Here is an 11115-nt window from a genome sequence, read left to right on the forward strand (position 1 = left end):
ATTTTTCTTGTGATTTCTCTCCAGTCGTCTAGGACTAGTCAAAGGTATTAAAATAATATTGTATGTTTATTGGAGTCAGGTAGGCCTGGATTTGAAATCTATCGATGACATTTGCTAGCTGTGTTACCATGAACAAATAATTTCAGTTCTCTGAGCTGCCATTTCTTCATCCACCAGTGGATTTTATAGGAGCATCAAGTGAAACAATTATTTGAGACACAAACCTTAGTGCCTGACACACATCAAATGTTCAGTAAATAAATGTTTTCTATTCTCTTCCTCTAGACAACTAAGCAACCTAAGAGGCAAATATCTATAGATACTGACATTTGGCAGAAAAATTGTCAAATAAGGAATTAGGACAATCCCAAAAGAGTATCCGGTGTAGGTAAGAGAGAACAGAGAGGCACAAGAAGGATGTCCAGCTACGAGAAAAATGACGTGAGAGATTATCTGCTGTGTTTGAAAATATGGAAAGAAGACTTCTTGTTCTGCCAGAAAATTTAGGGATAATTAAGACATGTTTGGGTGCTTTTATTAAGAGAATCCTTGTGGCTTAGGTGAAAATAATATTTTGTGGTTTTAATAATGAAAATACTGAGTAATAATTTAACCACAAATGATGATGTAACTATTTTGAAAAGATGAAGAAAAAGGAAATGTGTACTTCTGTGGGGATTAGAGATCTGAGAGTCTTTCATCGCAGAAAGCAGGCAGGTAATATTTAAAATGGAAAGAAAAAAGATCAAGAAATAGCACTTAACATGTAATTTAGAAGTATAGAGGTAAATGCCAGAAGAAATGGCTGAAAGAGTTGGAAATGCTTCCTTATGCAGAATGAAATTAGTAATGGAGTCTGGCAGGATGGACAACTGTTCCAAACTACTTGTAGTATTACTTGACTTTTTAAACTAGAACTTGGATTGCTTTAATTCTAAAAGAGAGAGAGAGAGAGAAAAGAAAAAGAGAAAATTAAAAAAAAAAAAAGAGGAGAGAACTGAATGTTTATCCACTTTCCTCCCTCACAGATTGATACGGTATTTTTTTATCAGCTATATATTTTTGTCCTAAGTATGAATGGCAGTGTTATAAGTTCTTGAAAAATTGAAATTCAGAAAAAAAGGGAGTAAATGATAGGGAACAGTTTTGTAAAGATTATTTATTTATTTATTCATGAGAGACACAGAGAGAGAGGCAGAGACCTAGGCAGAGGGAGAAGCAGGCTCCTCACAGAGAGCCTGATGTGGGACTCGATCCCACGACTAGGATCATGCCCCTAGCCTAAGGCAGACACTCAACCACTGAGCCACCCAGGTGTCCCAGTAGTAGGGAAAATTTAAAAGAGTTCCCAGAAGCTAGGGATTGAAAAAATTTAACGTGATTTGATTGTTTTAAGATGAATTGAGGTTGGGTGGTGTTGTGGTTTAAATATTGCTCATATGATAGGATTTTATTTATTTATTTATTTATTTATTTATTTTTTTTTTTTTTTATATGATAGGATTTTAAAGGGACACCAGTAGAGTGTTATAAGAAGCTAGTTTCAAAGATTGGGGCTGACATCTTCTAATCCAGTTCTTACTAAAAATACCACTCTATCTTCTAAATTTACAACCCAATGGTGTTTGAGGACTTTACCAGTTTTTCCTTCTAGAACATCAGCTCCTTTAAGCTCAGATTCCAAGTTTTCCACATATACGTATCCCACACAAAAGTTGACACAGTATTAGGTATGTAGATTATATTAAGAGAACATTCAGGAAAAGTAGTATTACACTAATTCCTTAAAAATTTTGTAAAATTTATTTATACATTCCCTGTAAAAATTTTAAATCTCTTTTCATATTAGCATTTTCATTAGAAAAAGTGGGCCTATTAATTACTTCATCCTCTTTTCTCATTTCTCTCTTTTTAAAAAAACATCATATTGAGTTTATATTAGTTAGTATATGTTATTTGCTATATTGGACAAGTATTTGCAATACCTTTATATAGTCAGTATCTTTAAAAATTATTCTTTTGATTATTTGACAAATATTTGTTGAGGATTTTTATTGTGTCAGGTCCTATGTCAGAAGTTGATAGCAGTGAAAGGTTTCCTATTTAGGAAAAAAAAAGGTTTCAAATAAAAAGTCATATAACTAATGTGTGATTGCAAATTGTGCTTAAAGAGTTTTAAGTGAGAGTTAAAAGGGAGGTTCTCTTATATATCCTTCGGTTCAGAATTCTGGATCCAATCTTTCTAGCTTAAAAAATTCAACTTCAAAAAAGTGAGTATACAGATTGGCTTTCTTTAATAAAAGCATAATAGTGTGCTAGGAGGTAACAGGCACCCATTATCCACATAGCTTTTTAATCTTTTCTGTATTAATTCTTCTATTTATAGCCACTCAATATATAAAATGCAGCTGCCTGTAGTATTTCTACTAGTTGTAAACAACACAACAAAGTCTTAGCTTAATTAAAATACTATAAATAGGGGGAAGAATCCCAATTCCTTTCCCTTTTCTTCTGCTATCAATAGGATTAGAATATTTTTCCATCCAACTTTGCCTTCAGATGCTTATCAAGGCATTCTCAGAACCACCAGCTAATGAGAGGTATCAGCAAGTCAGGGGGGGAGAGAAAGAGGCTTATTTTCCAATTATGAATGTACTGATTCATTAACCCTGACTCAAGCATTCATTTTAGATTCAGGTTGTCATGGGCTTGCATTTAAACAATAGTGGCATGTGGATCTATGCCATTTTTCAACAATGTAGTATAGGGATGCCATTTAAGAAACGGCAGAAAAAGAAGCTGAAAAGTAGTAAAATATGCATGGCCAAGGCCAAAACTGTATAATCTTTCAGAGAATCATAATTATTTTTACTCATCATTGGCAAATCTCAAAATACATTATAATAGTGGCTTATTCTACAAACTTTAAACTAAACAAAGAAATTCAAAGTGGAGAGATCATTATCTGATCTGATACTACAACTTAACTAAAGACATTGAAAAGTTAATGGTAGTATTAGTTAAAGCATCAAGTTAAAATAGTTTAAATATTAACTTACTATTATTCCTCAAAGTTTATGAACATACTCAATATTTTTCTAAAACTATACCTCCTTAGTAATGCACCAGTATAGTCAATTTTTAATAAAAAGTTTCATATTATCTTAATTAACTGTTTTGTTCAAATAACCATCTCAAACACAGTCTTTTGCCTAACCTAAATGTGCTTTGAACTTATAAGAATAATTTATACTACTGTTTGTCATAAATCAGTAATTTGGATACCAGCCTCAGAAATTTTGTCCATTTCCAGGCATCAATTGTACTAATATTTTTTCAAGTATTTTTTAAATTGACAAATCTCATTTTAATTAACTTGACTTAAGTAATAATATGATTAAAATCAAGGGATTGGTGTGATACCTTTATTTTTTTCAAATAAACATTGAAATAAAACTCAGAGGCCACAGTCCATAATTGTTATCAGCTGGAGTGTTAGTTTGAGGCAAGCTACAACTCTCATTCCTTTTAAAGCTACTGAAAGCTGAGATTTTTTAGTTGTTCGTTACAGATCAACTTAGCCTATCCTGAGTGATGAGGAACATACCTTTTATAATAATAGTTGTGTATTATCCTTCAAATTCTTCAAGTTCTTTTCAAATCTTTTAGCTGACTCCAAAACAGTAAATGCACAGAGTGAGAATCCAAGAAGCCTAGCAAAAATCAGCAGTTAGGAGGCAAAGGTTTCTAACTACAAGGACCTAGAGAGAAAGAATTTGAAATCCAAATTCTGCCAAGTAAGAAGAGTCTGATAAACATTTTAGACTTTACACTAGAACTTCAGAAAAGCCACATCTTATGGGTAGTTTAGGACTAAGGGTTCCAATCTAGAATTAAATGCAAAATGGAAATAAATTCACTATAACAAAACCTAAAGCAAGCTTCCATTTTACATTAACAGAATACAGACATGTGGTTATCAGAAGCAGAGGATGGGAAGAGAAAAAAGTGGAAGAAAATTAGATCATCAAAAAGTACAGATTTCTAGTTATGATGTAAATAAGTACTGGGGATATAATGTACAACATGATGATTACAGCTAACACTGCTATATGATATATAGGAAAGCTGTCAAGAGAATAAATCCTAAAAGTTATTATCACAAGGAGAAATATTTATTTTTCTTCTTTCTTTTTTGAATATTATATCTACATGAGATGATGGAGGTTAGCTGGACCTATTGTGATAATCATTTCACAACTTATGTAAGTCAAACTATCATGCTATACATCTTAAATTTATATAGTATGCCAATTATTTCTCAATAAAACTGGAAAAAATAAGATTGATGTGATCTACCAATAGCTTAGCTGTCTTAGTACAAACTCAACTTTCTCTGGAGGAAGGATATAAAAATACATTATCTCTATAATGCATCATCCACAATATCCAGGACAAAATATTACTGGATATTTGGAAAAGCAGGAAAACATGAGTCAAAGAGAAAACATAGTCAAGAAAAGCAAGCCCACAGATGACCCCTATGTTAGCGTTGAGACAGGACTTTTAAAACAGATATTAGAAGTATGCTAAAGGACTACAAATAAGAGAGGAGCAAAATGGGTAAGCAGGGAGTCCCAAAAGAGAAAAGAGAACTGTAAAATAATAAAATTGAGATTCTGGAGCTGAAACATACAATGTCAAAAAAGAAAAATGTACTGGATAAATTTTAAAAGACTAGACACTGTAGAAAAAAAAGAAAAGTCACTTTGAAGATAAATAAATAGAAATTATCCAAACTGAAGAAAAGAGAAAAAATTATTGATAAAAATAGCCAAACTGCAGACATGTGGGACAATAAGCTGACATACGTGTAATTAGAGTATCAGAAAGAAAGGAAAGAGGGTATGGGATAGAATTTATCTTTTTAGGAAAAAAACAATTTTCTGTTTAGGAAGAGTTAAAAATTTTCCATAATTTAGTAGAAATACATCAACTCACAATTCCAAGTATTTAGAGAATTCCTAAGAGGATAAATAGAAACAGCACTACAGGGAACCCTGGGTGACGCAGCGGTTTAGCGCCTGCCCTTGGCCCAGGGCGCGATCCTGGAGACCCGGGATCGAATCCCACGTCGGGCTCCCGGAGCATGGAGCCTGCTTCTCCCTCTGCCTATGTCTCTGCCTCTCTCTCTCTCTCTCTGACTATCATAAATAAATAAAAATTAAAAAAAAAAAAAACAGCACTACATCTAAGCAAATGATTGTCCAATTACTAAGACCAAAGATAAAGAGAAACATTTTAAAATAGAGAAAAATACATATTATAATACTCTTATTTTCACCAGAAAATCATGGAGCTACCAATCAGCTCCATTACCAATATCAAAAATGATATAAGAGGCATCATTTCAAATCCCACAGACATTAAAAGGATATAATAAAAGAATACTATAGTTTGTGTTAATAAACTCATCATCTGTTAAGAAATGGGCACATTTCTTAAGAATCACCAATTACCAAAACTTTAACTTTCAAAAGAAGAAATAGAAAATATGAAGTGTCCCATATCTATTTAGAAATTGAATATGTAATTAAAAACTTTCCTACAGAGAAAACTTGGGCCCAGATGGCTGTACTACCAACTCAATCACACATTTAAGAATTAAATAATGCCAGTTTTAGACAAATCATTTCTGGAAATAGAGAGAGAGGGAGCTTTTTCTAACTCATTTTATGAGGCCAGTAAATCCTGATACCAAAACTTGACAAAGATAGTACCAAAACAGAAAATTAAAGATCAATAGCCTTCATGCACAATAGAAGTAAAAATTATTTAAAAAAAATATTTTAGGGATACCTGGTGGCTCAGATACTCACACATCTGGCTTTGGCACAGGTCGTGATCCTGGGGTCCTGGGATGGAGTCCCACATCTGGCTCCCTGCATGGAGCCTGCTTCTCCCTCTGCCTGTGTCTCTGCTTCTCTCTCTGGGTCTCTCATGAATAAACAAATAAATAAATAAAATATTTTTTAAAATTCTTTAAAATTTTTTTAAAGACTTTATTTATTTATTTATTTATTTGTTTGTTTGTTTATTTATTTATTTATTTATACTACCAGTTGGGGGAGGGACAGACAGAGAAGGAGAAAGAATCTCAAGCAGATTCTACTGAGCAGAGCCTGATGCAGAGCTTGATCTCACAACTCTGAGATCGTGATCTGAGCCAGAATCAAGAGTGACTCTTAATGGACTAAACCACCAGATGCCCCAATAGATGCAAAAATTCTTAGCAAAATATTAACAAATTCACTCTTGCAAGGGTGATATATCATGATCAAAAGGATGATTCCAGGAATGCAAGGTTGTTTTGAGACTTAAAAATTAATGTGGGGCATCTAGGTGGCTCAGATGGTTAGCAGTCTGCCTTGGGCTCATGATCTTGGAATCCTGGGATGGAGCCCTACATTGGGCTCCCTGTTCAGTGGGGAGCCTGCTTCTCCCTCTCCCTCTACCCTACCCCTGCTCGTGCTCTCTCTCTCAAATAAATAAACAAATAAATCTCTAAAAGTAATCAATTATGTGATTCACCACATTACCTAAATAAAAGGGAAAAATAATATAATCATTTTGATAGATGCAGAACAACAAGCATTTGAAAAAATTCACCATCTTTTTTTGAGAAGAGTTTTAGCAAAGTAGAACTAGCAGGGAACTTCCTCAATCTAATAAAGTACAACTCTGAAAAACCTATGGTAACATTCATACTTAACAAAGGACTGAATCCTTTTCTTCTGAGATTAGACAAGGCTATGTTTTCACGATTTAAATAAATTGTAGATTGAAATATAAATGTTAAAATCATAACGCTCATGGAAGAAAACATAGGAGAATATCTATGCACAGTTTGTGCAGCCAAAATTTTGTAGCTATGACATTAAGAAAAATTAAAAAAGTGAAAATGTAAGCTATAGAAAGAAATAAAACATTCACAATACATTACCAGCAAATCACTGCTGCAAACACACACACAAAATTAAATAGGATAAAAACCTCCCTAGTCAGTTCATAGAAGAGGATATATATAGATGACCAATAAATAAATAATAAATAAGATTTTTAGTATCATTAGTCATCAGGTAAATGCAAATTAAAACCACAATTAGGGCAGCCCGGGTGACTCAGCAGTTTGGGGTCGCCTTTGGCCCAGGGTGGGATCCTGGAGACCCTGGGATCAAGTCCCACGTCAGGCTCCCTGCATGGAGCCTGCTTCTCCCTCTGCCTGTGTCTCTGCCTCTCTCTCTATCTCTAATAAATAAATAAAACCTTAAAAAAAACACACACACACAATTAAATCGACCTCATAGCCACTAAAATGTAAGGGATTAAAAGACTGATATTACTAAATGTTGGCAAGGATGCTATTATGGGTTGGATTGTGTCCCGCCAAAAAAGATATGTTGAAGTCCTAACCATCAGTACCTTAGAATGCGGCCTTATTTGGAAACAGTTCATTGTAGATGTAGTTAGGTAATATGATGAATCACAGTATGGACCCAATATGACTGGTGTCCTTATAGAAAGATGGCAATTGAAGACAGAGATACAAGGAGAAAGTCATGTAAAGATGAGGGCAGAGATTAGAGTGATAGAAGTCAAGGAATATCTGAGGCTATTAGTAGCTATAAGAGAAAAAATGATCCTCACCCAAAGCCTTTAGAGGCTTTAGAGGGAGCATGGCTTTCCTAATATCTTGATTTTGGACTTCTACTCCCCAGAATTGTGAGACAATAGAATTTAGTTGTTTTGATACTTTGTGATACTTTGTGATAGTTTGTGATACTTAATTGTGGCCACCCTAGGAAATGTATACAGGTATAAGGCAACTGGAACTTCTATATATTCCATATATTTCTTCTTGAGCTAAACATACACTCACTATATGACTCAGTAATTCTGCTCTTATGTATATATCCAAGGGAAATGAGACTTATATGCCCATAAGAAAACTTGTACGTGAATGTTCATAGCAACTTTAGTTACAGAAATCACACCCTGACATAAATAAAATGTCCATCAACAGGAAATTGCATAGACAATATGATATATTCATGATATTGAACTCTACTCAGACATAAAAATGAATGAACTACTCATAAATGCAACAATATGGACGAGTCTCAAAAACATGCTGAGTAAAAGACACCAGACACAACATTTAATATACTGTATAATTCCATTTATCTGAAAATCAGGAAAAGCAAAACTAAGCTATTATGCTAGAAACCAGAATAATGGTTCCTTCTGTAGATTTACATCCAATGGGTCATGAAGAATGTTCTGATGTGATGGAAATAGTCCATATCATGGTTGGGGTATTGGTTATGTGGATGTATACATTTATCAAAACTTACCTAACTCTCTTTTCTGCTTGCTTCTCCTTCTGCCTGAGTGCTACTCTGGCAGCACCATGCTCACTCAGAGCTCCCACCTCTTGCTAAGCTAGCACTTCCATTGTCTCCCTCCAGCCACCATCACAATCATCTACCCAAACCTCATTAACCATGATAAGATGTTCTCCAAGATTTGGGATGGCCTACAGGCTATGCCCAGAGGTGGAGAAGAATATGGTCAGTAGGAGAGAGGGCAACATTGATGACTCACTCATTTGTGGAAATGCCTTCACCTACGGCCCTGAGGGTGAATGATACCTAAAGTACAGTCATCAGCAGTATTGTCATTGTCATGAACCATAGCTTGCAGGAAACCAGCTTCACAAAAAAAGCCTACAAGACATACAACAAAGATGACCTGAAGTCAGTCAAAGGCAAACTTGGAGCACTGAGGCCAGAAAAGAGAAAACCTTTTATGATGGGCTGAAGAACCAATCAAGAACATCTTTGCTAATTTCAAAACCTACAAGTTCTTTTTTTAAAAATATATATTTTTAATGTATTCAAGAGAGACACACACAGAGCGAGAGAGAGAGAGAGAGAGAGAGAGAGAGAGACAGGCAGAGGGAGAAGCAGGCTCCATGCAGGGAGCCCGATGTGGCACTCGATCCCAGGACTCCAGGATCATGCCCCGGGCCGAAGGCAGATGCTCAACCACTGAGCTACCCAGGCATCCCTACAAGTTCTTTATTAGCAAAATCATGAATCCAGATGGAATGGTTGCTTTGCTGGATTACCATGAAGATGGTGTGATCCCATATATGATTTTCTTTAAGGACGGTTTAGAAATGGAAACATGTTAACAAATTTGGCCATTTCTTTGGATGTATCACCTGCTGTCATAACTGGACCCTGCCTTTCATCCACATAATACCAGGACTAAGACAAATGGGACTGATGTCCTCTTGAGCTCTTCATTTATTTTGACCTTGATTTATTTGGAGCGGAGGTATTGTTTTAAGAAAAAAAAAAAAAACATGTTGGGTAGGTTGTCTGAAAATAAAATGCATTTCAATTCTTTGAGAGAATGTTTCTTTGTTTAATACATATTTCAATCCATCCTGTGTTGAGTCCTGGAGAAGCTAGAGTCTGGTTAAAACCTATTGTAGACTACTTTTAGGAAGTAGAAGATTGTCTGCAGATAACTTCTACAGTGAAAACCACTTCTGGGACTGGAACCTAAAAAACAAGATCCAAACATCTTAGTTCTGACTTCAAGTAAAGAGAAAGGCCAAGCTCATAGCTGAGCCAATATTTGAAGTGGATTCCTTATACATTTCGTCACCTACAAATGGGAGTAGTTAACTCTGGAAGAGATTACCAAAAAAATTTAAAAAGAGACTAATACAGTTGGAAGTAAATACAACAACAAACAACTTATCTAACTCTACACTTAAGATCTTTACATTTATTGAATATAAATTATATCTCTATAAGAGTAACTATTAAAAAAAAACAACACCCTTCTCAATAGAAACACAAAAAGCAAAGTTTAACTTCCACTTCTGGATAGAATGGAGAAATATGGGGTAGGTCAAATCTGTCAAAGACAACTAGGGGGCAGCCCCGGTGGCTCAGCCGCTTAGCGCCGCCCACAGCTCAGGGCCTGATCCTGGAGACCCGGGATCGAGTCCCACGTCAGGCTCCCTGCATGGAGCCTGCTTCTCCCTCTGCCTGTGTCTCTGCCTCTCTCTCTCTCCTCTCTGTGTATTCTCATGAATAAATAAATAAAATAAAATCTTAAAAAAAAAAGACAACTAGGAAAGCCAGCTAAAATACAAAAGCCATCTATGTCAAGCTCAGAGAATTGTAGAAATAATGAAGAATAGACAGATTAAGATTGTGAAGACAGAAAACCATGAGATCTGAGCTGAGGGTCTGCAGATGCTTTCTCTTTAGGAATTTTCACCAAATTTTTGGCAAGCAAGAGGGTGACACTCAGACTTTGCCCAGGGAGAAGTGACCGCTGGGGTCAGAAAAACAGCAAAGGTTTTGGGGATTTCACATGGCTAGAGAGACAAAATTGTAGACTCGATGAGTCAATCCCACTGCCAGTTTTATGTTCCAGATTTACCAGATCCCACAAGGCTAGAGGTTAAAGAGTGAAGGTGAAAATTTTTCATATTTACTTAGGAAACTCTACAGTTTGGTCTTCAATTTACCTTTCTGACTTTTATTTTTCAATGTACTATAACTTATAGATGCTAATCATAAGGAACGTTTCACCTTCCTTCCTTTTCTTTCTTCCCTTTTTTGCTTTGTTAATTACAGTTTCTATGCCTGGATGCCCTTTTCCATTACATGTCTTCAAATATGAAAATCAATCTATTCTTCAAAACCAATTGGAAAAATTTTTGTGTGACTTTGGGAAAGTTTCTTACTGAAACCCAGTGTTCTCTAACAAATGAAGATAAAATATACCTGCAAGATTGTGGTGAAAATTAAAAGAGATTATATAAATGAAAATATCATATTGGGTACCTAGCACATTGAAGTGCTTCAAAAAATTATTCTTCACAAAGGCAATATACAATAAATTATATTTACATATACCAACAAAAAAGAGAAAATGAAAATTAAAAAATAATACCAGTTATAATAGCATAAAACACAAATCACATAAGAGTATATATAGCAAAAATTGTGGAAGAGCTCTATACTG

At 34.9% G+C, this 11115-nt stretch overlaps 1 pseudogene; it reads left to right on the forward strand.

Annotated features, from left to right (window-relative positions):
* The first annotated feature begins 8545 nt into the window (after positions 1 to 8545).
* LOC112647638 (translationally-controlled tumor protein-like) lies at positions 8546 to 9256 on the forward strand (annotated as a pseudogene).
* The last annotated feature ends 1859 nt before the right edge of the window (positions 9257 to 11115 follow it).

Source organism: Canis lupus, chromosome 5 (genome assembly GCF_003254725.2).
Source record: "Canis lupus dingo isolate Sandy chromosome 5, ASM325472v2, whole genome shotgun sequence".
Lineage (NCBI taxonomy): Eukaryota > Metazoa > Chordata > Mammalia > Carnivora > Canidae > Canis > Canis lupus.